The 15,184-nt window shown below is 45.5% G+C and overlaps 2 protein-coding genes across 6 annotated transcripts in view; one reads left to right on the forward strand and one right to left on the reverse strand.

Annotated features, from left to right (window-relative positions):
* Positions 1–15,184, reverse strand: part of P4HA2 (prolyl 4-hydroxylase subunit alpha 2) — a 231,618-nt gene that overhangs the window by 118,436 nt on the left and 97,998 nt on the right. Inside the window, exon 1 of one of the 5 annotated variants that reach the window (XM_056575044.1) lies at positions 7,471–7,616. The exons of 2 other annotated variants lie outside the window; for them this stretch is intronic. The gene's annotated coding sequence lies outside the window, so the exon portion shown is untranslated. Of the gene's footprint in view, positions 1–1,073; positions 1,095–7,470; positions 7,617–15,184 lie in introns of those variants that run through there. 2 more of the 5 variants (XM_056575049.1, XM_056575046.1) reach the window with 2 other exon arrangements.
* LOC130367477 (uncharacterized) overlaps positions 1–15,184 on the forward strand; it is a 98,154-nt gene that overhangs the window by 2,286 nt on the left and 80,684 nt on the right. The window contains exon 2 of the mRNA XM_056569900.1: positions 3,747–3,855. The gene's annotated coding sequence lies outside the window, so the exon portion shown is untranslated. The remainder of the gene's footprint in view (positions 1–3,746; positions 3,856–15,184) is intronic.

The following is a 15,184-nucleotide window of genomic DNA, read 5'->3' on the forward strand; positions in this document are numbered from 1 at the left end:
TTTTTTGGCCCAGACTTCATTCCAGAGGTTAAGGGTCAATGTAAAGCTAGAAAAATCTTTTGCAAAGCATTAGGGCAGGTTCACACAGCAGACTGTCCGGACGGATATTCTCTATGCGGACATTCTGCAAACTGCGGGCGCCAGCATAACATGCCGGCACTAGGACATCACGGGAATGTGCCATCTCATAGACGACAATGCATTCCGTGCGGAGTCCTCAGAAAGAATAGACATGTTCATTCTTTCTTCGGACTGCAGAATTTCCGTGCCAGAAACATCAGGCACAGAAATTTCGCCTTGTGCACAGCGCAACAGAATGCCATTGAATTTAATGAGACTCTGCTGCAGCAGAATTACTGTGCGGAATTTCGCAGGGAAATTTTGCTGTGAGAATATGGCCTAAGAGGGTCGCTCATATGAGTTCCAAGGGCAGACCCAAGATTTCCATGGAAAGGCCAGATAAACATTCTCTGGGCCCCGAACCCTAACAGAAGGGCATTATCCAAATTTTGCTTCAAAAGACCACCACAGGCTGAGTCCCCAATTACAGATTCCATCCAGACAATTTTTAGAAATATAGGAATGTTTTTGTTCGGACTGATAGGTCTTAAGAAACGGCTTATCAATTACTCTAAAAAGTTCTGTATCAAAAGAGACCTCCTACTTTTCACACAAAATCCATACTAGAACCAGTGCTATAATCTGCCCTTACACAGAGTAAGATCTGTTTATACATCTATGGCCACTATTATAATGTCATACCATGACTAAGGGTGCAAATGGTACCCAAACAAGTCCCCTCTGCTCCCATTTTGTTATACTGTGTTTTTACCTGCAATATGAGGTAAATTGAAAGAAAAAAAAAACCCTGCATGTTGTTTGCGCATGTCTTTAACATGTCTTTGTAACGCGTGAATAGAACAGCAGCATCCCACTACACATAAGGCTGTTTTCACACTATATGTTCCTCCGTTTAAAGACCCCTTACAATGTCCCATTAAGAAAACCCTTAAAAAACGGCCATTACAAAATCCCATTCAAGTCTATGGGATTTTTTGATTATCCGTTATCACCTGTTTTAGCTGTTATGAATAACGGATGTCATTTTTGATGGGAGAAAAAAACGTTACATGCACTAGTTTTTCTCCAGTCTCAAATAACGTCCGTTATTAATAACAGCTAAAACTGCCATTTTAAGGGTTTTCATGACGGGTCATTGTAACGAGTCTTTAAAACAGAGGTACATATAGTGTGAAAGTAGCCTAATGTGCTATGGTTGTATGAGCGACTCAACCCCACTCCCTACCCTGCCCACCCCCCCAGCTGATTTTAGTAGCTTGGGACCGGCGTTGAAGCCAGCATTTAAAGGGGTACTCCGCACCCCTAGACATCTTATCCCCTATCCAAAAGGATAGGAGATAAGATGTCAGATCGCCGGGGTCCCGCTGGTGGGGACCCCCGGGACCTCGGCTGCTGCACCCACCTGTACGGCTTCCACCTCGCAACGAGCGTGACGTCACACCGCCCCCTCAATGCAAGTCTATGGGAGGTCCGTCACGCCCCCTCCCATAGACTTGCATTGAGGGGGTGGGGCGTGACGTCACATGGGGCGGAGTCGTGACGTCAAGCTTGTCCGCCATTGTGGTCGGGATCCGAAGCCTCCAGCGTTGCCGGTGTGAGGTGCAAGCCGTAAAGGCGGGTGCAGCAGCCGAGATCCCGTGGGTCCCTAGCAGCGGGACCCCGGCGATCTGACATCTTATCCCCTATCCTTTGGATAGGGGATAAGATGTCTAGGGGTGCGGAGTACCCCTTTAAATGTTTGTTAGAGGTCGTCTTGGTGGTGGAGTAGTGGGTCAGATCTCTTGGACACAGCACTATTGACTCATACAGGTCCCCTATGGGAAGCAAAAAGGGTAGGGGAAAAAAAATTGTGTTAACCCCTATATAAATTAACCCCTTCCATAATACATTTTTTTTTTTTTTTTTTATTATAACGAACATCTGTGGTATTGTGTGCGGAAATGTCCTACACGAAGAATGGTGTAAATGTTTAAAAAAAAAACACCAGAATTGTCGGGTTTGTCAGATTTTCCTGGCGCACAATGTCGCAGACACTTTGCACCGAAAGAACCAGACAAAAACTGGTTGGTTTCAGCTTAACATGAGGCCCAACATGTCAGTTTGCTGCACAGTGAACAGCATGAAAAAGAAGGCCCCCCCCCCCCCCCCCCCCCAAAAAAAAAAAAAAATAATTGTTATGGCTTAGCAAAAGGCAAGGATGAAAGAATAAACGTGCAAAATCAAAAATGTTCCCAGTCTTAAAGGGGTTAGGACAGCTGCATAGTCTTCTGAAAGAACGTTTATCAGACACTATTGGTGCACTTCTGAGGTAGAAAGGTTGGAGTTCCGGAGAGCTACCACCATGTGTGCTACTCTACCCACTAGTTGTTACCAGGTGGCTGCCTCCGTGAAGGAAATATAAGGCAGGAATCTATGACATGCTATGGCCCCCACCCAAGTATACCACCCCTTTTAATTATTCCTGTTGGTAGTGTCTTTGTTTTTCTAGGACAAACCATGAACCAGAAGCAATGACAACATACAACAGCTAAATCCAAGAAGTAGGCAAAGTTATATCGCGCTAAATTAATTTAGAAAAATATACATTTTCTACCGCAGCAGAAAGTTATAAAAAGTTATACTTTTTTTTGCACAATTCCTTCTCAGGCTGCGTTCGGTTTACAAGCTCGATAGCTTTCTGTTATTTTATTGATGATGAACTAAAGTAGACTAAGGGTTAAGTGACATGTTAAGGTATATTCACACGGCAGAATTTCCGCACATCTGCTCCTGTTCCGCGTCAGCATTCATTTGGGTGGCTTCCAGCTTGTACGGAATCCATGCGGAATGCGCATGCTGAAATTATGAAGTGTGGAATCCCATTGAAATTTATTGGGCTTTAATTTGACGTGGAAACTGCATGCAGACATTCTGCCGTGTGCATATACCATTACTTTTCATTTAAGATTACCTCAAAACATTTTGTTCATCTAATAATACTGTTAGGCAACCTTTTCTTTCCCATTCTCTATGCCCATCACTAGGGGTCTGGTTAGCTGCCACACTTTCCAAAAAATGCTAAGGTGTCAAGCTGCTGCTAGGTGGCTGCCCTTACTCCGAGAACAAATATCGTTTGCAGGTCAGATTCCTGAAAACTGTGATTAATCTCCGTCTCTTAAAGTTATAAAGTCATGGCATATTGATGGGCTATGACATTTTCTGAGACAGGGTGGGGGCAGGGTGAAGGGCTAAAACCCTGGGTGAAGAATCTTTAGTTGCAAGGTCTTGATGTATAAAGGGAATCTGTCAGTTCCATTTGCTGCTAAAAGCTGCAGACACTGATAGCTGTATTTTACGGTATAAATGCACAATGCACCTTTCCTGGAGGTGATGGATAATGTATAAAATCATGTTTTTGTTTCTCTGCCAAATGTCAAGGAGGTGGAGCCAAGCAGCTCAAGTGCCACATCCTCGTTTGCCTTCCCCTCCAAGCCCCTCCTTGACTAATGTGAAGAGCCCTGTATGTCAGTAAAGGAGAGGCTGTGAGGTGAGGGCAAGCAAAAAAAAAAAAAAAAACTTCCAGGCTAAGGCAGCTCAAACCCCTTAACATTTGGCTGAAAAATAAAATATAACATTTATAAAATGTATAAGTGTGGATAGATTTTTTTTCCTTTTGTTTCTTTCAGGATGTAGCTGGTCGGAGGTGCCTGGCAGCCACTTATCTCCCCCTCTCCACTGAAATAACATGCACATTCCTTGGAGGAGTCACAGCTGATAGGTCTTGGCCAAGTGATGGTAATGCCGGCAGACATTCTGTATCAGCAGAGAAACTTTCTGCTGCTTCCAACCACACTACAGTGTTTCTAGTATGTGCGGTGTATACCGGCTTAACACTGAAGATAAGAGTACACACTGGCCCTTATTTACTAAGAGTGTTGTGTAGGTTTCTTTGTGGGTTTTAATTCCCTACAATTTATTTTCCACGGTATTTACTAAGGTTTCCCTACATTTTCCACTTTCCCAACATTTTCCTTTTTTTTTTTTTTTACACATGCTTTGATCTGTAGGGTTTTCCTCAGTTCAAATCCATCACATTTTCTGTGGAAACCTTAGTAAATATGTTGGGTTTTTGTGAAAATGTCGGGAACACGCCCCTTTTCGGTGCCCCTTTTCCCCCCGACTGGCACGCCCCTTTTTTGGGTTTTCTTAGCAAAATTGAGAGTTAGTCAGGGTTTTTTCAATTCTGGTGCAAATTCTGGTGCAGACAGAATTTCTGGCGCAATGCGCCAGAATCTGGCGCACAACCTAACAAAACATGTCGTGTTTGCAATAGTACTACTACTGTACTGCAGTAGGCTTGGAATTTGACTGATGGTTCTTTGCACGCATAGGGAGAGACTTGTCAGTTAAAGGAGATCTCCTGCGAAAATTAACTTATCCCCTATCCACAGGATTGGGGATAGACAGCTGATCGCGTGCTGGGACCCCTGCGATCTCCAGGCTGGGACCCGGCGCTCAGTGAGAAGCGAGGGTACTTGGGCATCATCGGCGCTCTCATAGAAATGGAAGGAGTGTTTGCCGTCTACTGGTATACGACATACACTTTCTCACTGAGCCAGGGTCCTGGAGATCGCGAGGGGTCCCAGTGATCGGACCCCACGCAATCAGCTTTCCTGTAGATAGGGGACAAGTTAATTTTTGCCTGAGTTCTCCTTTAAGCCCAGTGGGGCAGGAAGCACCAAGAGAACTACCAGCCTGACTGTGATTTCTATAAAAATGCCACAATGTCAGTGTATTCACACGTACAGTATCCTGTGCCTATGCGATGTGCAGGATTTGAAGCAGCAGATTTCATGTTACAGATTCTAAAGGGGTACTCTGCTGTAAAACATTTTTTTTTCTAAATTAACTGTTGCCAGTAAGTTAAACAGATATGTAAACTACTTCTATTTAAAAATCTTAATCCTTCCAGTACTTATCAGCTGTTATATGCTCCACAGGAAGTTCTTTTCTTTTTGAATTTCCTTTCTGTCTGACCACAGTGCGTTCTGCTGACACCTCTGTCCATGTCAGGAACTGTCCAGAATAAAAGCAAATTCCCATAGCAAACCTCTCCTGCTCTGGACAGTTCCTGACATGGACAGTGGTGTCAGCAGAGAGCACTGTGGTCAGACTAGAAAGGAAATTCAAAAAGAAAAGAACTTCACGTGGATCATAAAGCAGCTGCTAAGTACGGGAAGGATTGAGATTTTTTAATAGAAGTCATTTACAAATCTGTTTAACTTTATGGCACCAGTTGACTTAAGAAAAAAAATGTTTTCCAGTGGAGTACCCCTTTAATGTAAACTAGATGACTGAACACAGCATCAAAACTGCAGCTTCAAATATTGTGTATCAAATAGGCGCAAGATACTGTATGTGAGGGTACACCCTAAGGGTATGGTCCAGCATGGCGTATTCCACGCTGCGCAAAATCTGCTGCACAACAGAAAATATGCTGCACATTGTCCTATGGGCATACATACAGAGCTTCCCTGTGGCGGAGGGCCTACACGGCACAGTCACGTGGGCGCACTCGACCTGCCTCCAAACCTTACCTCACACAGGGCTGCCACCGATAACCCTGTGTGTCTTGTCATAGGAGAATACACTACATATTTACTAGGTGTGACCCTAGTATGAGGGTGCCCAACCGGTTACATGAAACCCAAAACCGATACAGCCCACTGGTTCCCTTGTATACTAACATTTCTATCTATTGAGATGGCCTTACATTTTCAATAACTGTTAGTTGAACAGCTTGGCCAACAATTATCTCTCTTGACCTCACCATACGCATCATGTTTCCACTATGGGGAGAGGTAAGCTGCAGCCAGATAGTGCTGATGCTGGGTTATCCCTCCTAAAACAATGGAGTTGAGTAGAAAAAAATTCGAACACGACGACCCTTTTCTCAACCTACATCATCTGTTGATGGACACAATTATACCTTAGACAGACTGTCCAATCCTTCCAAGGCACTGGGTTCGGACGACTTTAGTCTGAGATGAATGGGCACCTTTTTGAAGCTACAGAGAAAGTTGTCCCCAACCAGGACCTCCAGGGAATCATCGTTTCTAGATTTAGAGCAGATGTCCCTAATCATTTGGGAACCAACTCTAAAGGTAGTCTGTAGGGAGACTTCTAATCCACAAAGTGCTGGACTGCAGCTTAAAGCGTACCTATCATTTCAGCAAACTTCTGCCATCATATTGACATCAAAGATCTGGCATGTGGGGGACCAGGTGCCACAAAACTTAGGGGGTAGAGGAGCTGGGCTGAACAGTGTGCTTCTTCGATTGGTGGGGGTCTCAGCACCGGACCCCCACAGATGTAAACTTCGGACGTGTCACTATGCTGTGTCAGACATTTGTTGAAGTGATAGGTACAAGGGGCTGTGTGCGAAGATCAGATTTTATCGGCCATCTAAGTATCTGATAAATGGGGGGTCCGACCACAGGGACCCCAATCCTGAAAGTGGAGGAAAAATGGGTCTAGTCTGGGGATTAGAAGGCAAAAGTGTCCTGACAGACGTCCTATCCGTGAGGGACAACTCGGAAACAAGGTTTTATATGTAGACAGTCAAAAAAAGAAAGCCAAAATATTTATATATAGTGTAAATATGTATTTCTGCTACTATACCATCCAGTCCGGCACTGTTCTGTGGTTAGGATACACCAAACCTATTCCCTACGATGGTGCCTCCAGCTGTGGCCAAACTACAACTCCCAGCATGCCCGGACAGCCAAAGGCTGTCCGGGCATGCTGGGAGTTGTAGTTTGGCCACAGCCGGAGGCACCCTGGTTGGGAGACACTGCCCTATGATCATGTAACTCAGGACTGCTCTGGTGAGCCCCACAGGGGGTTGTGAGCTGGGCACAATGAACCCTCCAGACCAGTGGTGCCCAACCTGTGGCTAAACTACAACTCCTATTATGCCACCACTGAATCTATACAACATCCCCATGTCCATGGAAAACCTCCTCTTAGGCACTACTATGCCAATGGGGGTCACATGCCAATCTGAGAACATCACAGGGCATATCCCCAATACAGGAGGTCCTGTCCCTACCAACAACAGGTGACACCCCTACCTACCTTATGTGACACCTGTATATAACCCCCAGTAAACAGTATGTACACAGAGATGACAGTACATACAATAGCACCCAGTCAGCTCTGCTACACCCGCATGTTCTAGACGTCCAGTGTGAACACTCACTATAAAGTCCTGTACGTGCATACAGGACTGTACAGCGGTGATGGGGACCTGTGAGGAGCCCAGCCCGGACACCCCGTACATGTCACTAGAACTTTCCAGGACTATGTTCCAGGACTATGACCTCCACCCTCCAGTGTCCGCGCACTTACCGCAGGGAGCGCAGCGCAGACCCCTCCGCAGATCCCGGTGACAGGCAGCTCAGTGTGCACAGCCTCTGTGTACAAGGGATCCCGCCTCCTCCCCGGGGCCCCGCCCCCGTCACGTGTCATCCGGCCCCGCCTCCCCTAGTGCGGGTCGTGCAGGGGCTCACGGTGCTGCTGTACTGCTCATACGTGTCGTTACAGTGTGTGTGTGCAGATGTGTATGGGGGCGGGGGGGGCCGTGTCTGTGTAGTAGTGCCAGCATGGCTCCCCCAACCCCCCTATCTGTCTCCTTCATATACCGCCAGTGCTATACACAGAGCTGCTGAGCTGGCACTTGGCCAGGTTACATCCTTGAAGTCAATGCTAGTAGCTGGAGTCACATACAGATGAATGGTTGGGAATATGATACTGTCATAAAGTCTGAACAGTGTCCGGTGCATGTAGTAAATGTTCATCATTGCCACTACGAGATGACATCACTGTTCTCTGATTGCTATACTGACCCCTAAATAACCATAACATCCTCCTGAACTCAATGGGAAGGGGTATTTATGAAACTCTTTACCCTTGTTTTGGGGGTTAATTTGGCGCAGTGCGTTGTTTGCGCCTTTTCATTTACGCACATTCCTTTCCTTGGCGGCGGTATGTGTGCTTTCAGTCGGGTTTTTTGCAGTGGTCAGGAGTTTATGAAAATGCGACTTCTTAAAAAGGTGCAAAATTTGGCGCAAACCCTTTAAAAAGGTGCAAATCACCTCCATAAAAAAAATGGCATAGAAAACACACAGTACAAAAATTAGTTGAAATTACCCATTAATATAAGCAGACCACCTTGTTAATGAAATATATATATATATTTATATATATATATATATATATATATATATATATATATTTCCTTTTCCGCGGGCTGCCGGGGCCCCGTACTGGAGATCGCGCGGGGGGGGGTCAGCGGTCGGATCCCCCGCGATCTGAAACTTATCCCCTATCCTTTGGATAGGGGATATGTATTTCAGCACTGGACTACTCCTTTATGTTTAACACACAAGGAATCACCTCTGAAACAGCTTCCTGTAACACTCACCTGTAAGGTGGGTAAATTCACACAGATAACACACATATGCAGGGGTCAAGTCCTGGGGAAAAAAAAGTGTGGGAACTTACCTAGGATCAAGGCTGATCCTGCAGGACTCCAGCTATGGGAACGGTGGTCCTGCTGTGAAAAAAAGTGCAGGAACTCAGTTCCCACATGTTCCTGCAGGACTGCACATATGTCATTTTTGAAATAGCCCGACTTGCGCCTTTTTGTAAATTTGGTGTAGTGAGTTAAAAAGCCACCCATGAAAAAGAGGAGTAAAAAAAAAAAAACAACCACATACCACAGCCATTATTCATAAAATCACCCCCCCCCCCCTCCCAATGGGTTTCTCTAGATGCCTGAGAATACAAGAAAAGTCTTTCAAGCTATTGACTAGGTGGTACAGACCCCGGACTGGTCGTACAAATTCACCAATTTATGCTGGCATAGTGGATCTTCCTTATCCAGCATTTCACAACTTGTCCCCTATCCACCAGCGCTTCCATAGAGAATGCATGGAGAGTTGACTCTGCTCTATGCACATGTGGCTGTCGAAAGTGATGTCGCGAACATAACATTTTCGGTTTGCGAACGCGAACTTCCGCAAAAGTTCGCGAACCGGCAAACCACCATTGACTTCAATGGGCAGGCGAATTTTAAAATCACAATAGTGATTTAAAAGTTGTTTCAAGGGGACTAACACCTGGACTGTGGTGTGACGGAGGGGGATCCATGGCAAAACTCCCATGGAAAATTACATAGTTGAGGCAGAGTCTGGTTTTACTCCATAAAGGGCATAAATCACCAAACATTTGGAATAATGTGCTTTAGCCCCCTTTAGGCATCACATAGTTAGATCCCCCATTTAGACAGCTCATAGATTCCCCCATATTAGGCAGCACATAGTTAGAGCCCCCCTTGAGGCAGCACATAGTGGGATTTGAACCCAAGGCCCCAGTGCTGCAAGGCAGCAGTGCTAACCTCTGAGCCACCATGCTACCCTTAGCATACATCTAATATCCACGGTTGCTAAAATGGACAGCAGAGAGTACCAGAAAAATTAGGCATGTACACATGGATGAAAAATTTGGTATTGTCGCAGCCGCATCTGTAGCAGCAGCCAGAAAAATTGCAGCACCATAACAAGTGCAGCAGCCGAGGCCAGAAAAATTAGGCATGTACACCTGGCTGGAAAATTTGGTATTGTCACAGCTGTAGCAGCGGCCATAAAAATTGCAGTACCATAACAAGTGCAGCAGCAGAGGCCAGAAAAATTAGGCATGTACACCTGGCTGAAAAATTTGGTATTGTCGCAGCCGCTGGTGTAGCAGCGGCCAGAAAAATTTCTGTTTGTTTCGCCAGGCAGAAAGTGCCCTAAAACATTGCGGCTTGAACCCTAGTTGGTGGTGTATAAGTCACGCAAGTCATCCGGCATTCAGAGTTCAATTACAGCAGCGTGTGGACCATTTTTAGGCCAAGGCAGCTCATCTGATCAGGCCTTGTTCAGTCAAATGTATCGCCCAGTGTCAATCCCTTCGGGATGCATCCCTGATTCATCTTAAGAAAGGTGAGGTAATCCAGACTTTTTTGACCAAGGCGACTCCTCTTCTCAGTGACAATACCTCCTGCTGCACTGAAGGTCCTTTCTGACAGGACACTTGAAGCGGGACAGGCCAGAAGTTCGAAATTGGGATAGCTCAGGCCACAGGTCAAACCGGCACACCCAGTAGTCAAGGGGTTCATTGCTCCTCAGAGTGTCGATATCTGTGGTTAAGGCCAGGTAGTCTGCTACCTGTGGGTCACGTCGTTCTCTGATGGTGGACCCCGAAGGGCTGTGGCGATGCGTAGGACTTAAAAAGCTCCGCATGTTCTCCATCAACAGCATGTCTGTACAGCATCCTGACCTTGCCGGCGTGTTCGTGGGAGGAGGAGGAGGATTACTTTCACCTCTTCCCCTGTTAGATCCCTGTTGTGCTGTGACATGATCCTTATATGCTGTGTACAGCATACTTCTTAATTTATTTTGGACCTGCTGCATCCTTTCCGCCTTGCAGTAATGCGGTAACATGTCAGGCACTTTATGTTTATACCGGGGGTCTAGTAGCGTGGACACCCAGTACAGGTCGTTCTCCTTTATCCTTTTTATATGAGGGTCCCTCAACAGGCACGACAGCATGAAAGACCCCATTTGCACAAGGACGGATGCCGAGCTACTCATGTCCTGTTCCTCGTCCTCAGTGATGTCAGGTAAGGTATTTTCTTCCCCCCCCCCCAGCCACGTACAACACCACGGGAACCAGATAGGTGACAAGGAGCACCCTGGGATGCCTGCTGTGGTTGGTCTTCCTCCTCCTCTTCAAAGCCACATTCCTCCTCTGACTCCTCTTCCTCACAATCCTCTTCCAGCGTTGCCGCAGGTCCAGCAAGCGATGCTGATAAGGCTGTTTCTGGTGGTGATGGTGTCCACAACTCTTCCTCTTCACGCTCATCTACTGCCTGATCCAGCACTCTTCGCAGGGCACGCTCCAGGAAGAAAACAAACGGCATGATGTCGCTGATGGTGCCTTCAGTGCGACTGACCAGGTTTGTCACCTCCTCAAAAGGACGCATGAGCCTACAGTAACGTGGCAAAAAAATTCCCAGCTCCGCAGATGATGTCCTAGCAACCCGGTCATACAAATATTCGTTGGCGGCTTTTTCTTGTTGGAGCAGGCGGTCAGACATTAGGAGTGTTGAATTCCAACGTGTCGGGCTGTCGCAAATCAAGCTCCTCACTGGCATGTTGTTTCGCAGCTGGATATCTGACAAGAGCGCCATGGCCGTGTAGGAACGCCTGAAATGGCCACACACCTTCCTGGACTGCTTCAGGACATCCTGTAAGCCTGGGTACTTGAGCACAAAGCGTTGTATAATCAGATTACACACATGTGCCATGCACGGCACATGTGTCAACTTACCCAACCTCAATGCAGCCAACAAATTTGTTCCGTTGTCACAAACCACCTTGCCGATCTTCAGTTGGTGCGGAGTCAGCCACTGGTCCACCTGTGCGTTCAGGGCCGACAGGAGCGCTGGTGCGGTGTGACTCTCCGCTTTGAGGCAAGTCAACCCCAAGATGGCGTGACACTGCCGTATCCGGGATGTGGAATAGCACCTGGGGAGCTGGGGGGGTGCCGGTGATGTGGAGCAAGATGCAGCAGTTGAAGAGGACTCGGCCGAGGATGTTATGGAAGAGGATGGAGTAGGAGGAGGAGAGTAGGTGGCAGCAGGCCTGCCTGCAAGTTGTGGCGGTGTCACCAACTCCTCTGCAGAGCCACGCATTCCATGCTTGGCAGCCGTCACCAGGTTTACCCAATGTGCAGTGTAGGTGATATACCTGCCCTGACCATGCTTTGCAGACCAGGTATCAGTGGTCAGATGGACCCTTGCCCCTACACTGTGTGCCAGACATGCCATAATTTCCTTTTGCACAATGGAGTAAAGGTTGGGGATTGCCTTTTGTGCAAAAAAATTTTGTCCGGGTACCTTCCACTGCGGTGTCCCAATGGCTCCAAATTTTTTAAAGGCCTCAGACTCCACCAGCCTGTATGGTAAAAGCTGGCGGGCTAGCAGTTCCGACAAGCCAGCTGTCAGACGCCGGGCTAGGGGGTGACTTTGACAGACATCAGGGAACAGAATGTTCACATCAAGGACGTGCACAGACATTTTGGAAGGGGGGGGAGGGCAGGGGCTGAACTGAAAATGAAAGGGCACTTCCCATAATTATTTATATAACTGTCCACATAATGATGCCAGACTGCCCAGCACTGCCCAGGGCACTTTAAGGAGTAAAGGCAAAAGGGCTGGGGCTCAAGCCCCCTTTCTAGTCAGCCTGTGCACGTCCCTGGTACACTTATGTGCACATCCATTTTACTACTGAGTCAAATAGAGCTCAGCAGTTTTTTGGCCTGTTTTTGGAACCATAAAATGGTCATTTACAGGGGTATTTTAACAATTTAAAGTCCCATGTAAACCAAAATTGTACCAGTAAAAACTGCAAATCACAACACAAAAAATGACATACAACCCCATAGACAATTTTAAGCATACCTATTTTGTTACAAAAATTTTGACTTTTCTTAAAATATTTAATTCAAAAACTATGCAAATATGGGCATTGTCATAGTTGTATTAACCCACAAAATAAAGATACTGGGGGAGGTTTATCAAAACCTGTATAGAGGAAGAGTGGTGGTGTTGCCCAAAGCAACCAATCCGCTATGGGCAACTGTTCCCCCATATGGAGGGAGGGGGGTTATCATTTGTTTTACCCTGTATAAAAATTTTGTTCAGTGAGTCAAAATTGTTGCAAAAATTGAGTGTTTGTGCAACCTCACACCAGCCATGACCCCACATAGAAACCTGTGTACATTTGAGCTACTTTGCTGTTTCTAAAGAATGTTCACCTCTTAAAGGGGTACTCGTGGAAAAAATGTTTTTTTTTATTTTTTTTAAGTCAACTGGTTCCAGAAAGTTAAACAGATTTGTAAATTACTTCTATTAAGAGAGCACTGTGGTCATGATGTCAGCAGAGAGCTCGGTGTTAAAAAAAGAAAATAATTTCCTCTGTAGTATTCTGCAGCTAATAAGTACTGGAAGGATTAAGCTTTTTTATAGATTTTTTTAAATAGATTTTTAATAGATTTAATAGATGTCATTTACAAATCTGTTTAACTTTCTGGAACTAGTTGAAAAAAAAAGTTTTCCACCGGAGTACCCCTTTAATAAATGTGAGGGAAGAACAGGCGTACACACACAGGCAACGGGGGTAAACAGACCTTGATTCCCACAGACAATTAAAAATTCCCATGGGTTTCCCATAAAGTTTATTGGGACAACAAATAAAGAAAGATGCTGACATATGACAATTCTACTTTAGTACAAATCACATGCCAGTCATCTGTGCAGGCATAGATTAAATAAAATAGTTTACATTGTATAATGACTAGCCTAAAGTGTGAACAGGCCAGAGAAAATCTAACACATACAGTAAAGGAGATCATTTAAATTCTTAGACATTGTAATCTTTAGACTAAAAAAAATTCTAGGGACCATTTTAGATGAGCCAATGGGCAGGAAGAAACTAGCGCTAATCTGATTAATCATTCAGCCAGTTCAATTCATCATTCTTGGCTGCACATCCCATTTATACAGGACAATGGGCGGCCTATAACTAGATTTTTTTTTAATCAGGTATTTTCTTATTAACATTTGTAACATTTTGCATTCAAACATAGAAGAACAGTTGCCTCCCACCCCCACAATAGTGTTGGGTGCGAATATTCGCATTTCAAATTTTTATCGCGAATATCGCAAATTCACGAATATTGCAAATATATTCGCTATATATTCGAAATTGTGAATATTCGCTTTTTTCCACATATGTGCATAAATGCATATGTGAACATTCGCATATGCGCATAATCACATATGTGAATATTCGCATGTGCGAATATTCGCGTATGTGATTATTTGCATATGTGAATATTCGCATATTCCTTCTTTTCACTTGTAGGCCAATTAGAATGATGCAAATACACTTGTCAGAGGTTATCAACAACATCCCTAGTAACCAATAGTAAAGTTGCCCACCCCCTCACTGTTTTCTTTATCCAATATGCGAATATTCACATATGCGAATATAACGAATACGCGAAATTTGCAAATATAGGTTGAATATTCATCTATATATTCGCGAAATATCGCGAATTTGATTATGGGCAATGCCGCTCATCACTACCACAATACACCAAATATCCTGCCATGCAAGAAAAGGAAATATCTTTAGACAATATAGGTACTTCCCAGCACTAAAGATAAGTATAAAGACATACGTTCAAAATATACAAAATAACAATCCAACTCTACTCCACCCAGTCCTTGAAGCTAGACCCTCAAAAGTAGAGAGAGAGAGATAGAAAAGGGATGAGGTGGATAGTAAAAGGTAAACAGCACACATTAGGACTGTAAGCCTCCCTATTGGTATCCTCTAATCCAAGGGCCAAACAGAAGTGAATTTTTTTTTAATGCTTTACACTTTTTGTAGACACCCCTCTCAAGGCAAACTATAAAACAGGTGAAACAAAATCATTTGTGTTGAGGGGTGTGATGAAGGGCAGATGTTGTAACCCTTAGGGCAGATGTTATTAACCCTTGGTATTGGTGACGCCAGGGTGTGGTTATGCTCTACACCAGTGTTCCCCAACCCCCGGGCCGTGGACCGGTACCGGTCCGTGGATCAAACGGTACCGGGCCGCTCAGGAAACTTTAAATAATTTAACAGCCGAGGCTCCTGAGCCCGCCCATTGTGTGACAATAGCGAATGAAAATTCTCTATTGTTACACTGATCCTCCTCCTGGCCAATCAGGGAGCGGGTCCTCCGACTTCCTGATTGGCCGAAATGCAAACCTCACACCATTGGCCGAGGAGGAGGCCCCGCGGGAGGACTCGAGGTCGGAGACGCGGGGACTGAAGAGAAGCTGCCGTGAGGTAAGTGCAGGGCTGGACTGGCCTACCGGGATACCACTGCCCTGTGGGCCGGCAGTGGCTGGAGCGCAGGCTGCCTGAGTCCCGACAAGTCACTGTGTCAGTCTGTCAGCAGTGTC

Source organism: Hyla sarda, chromosome 4 (assembly GCF_029499605.1).
Source record: "Hyla sarda isolate aHylSar1 chromosome 4, aHylSar1.hap1, whole genome shotgun sequence".
NCBI lineage: Eukaryota > Metazoa > Chordata > Amphibia > Anura > Hylidae > Hyla > Hyla sarda.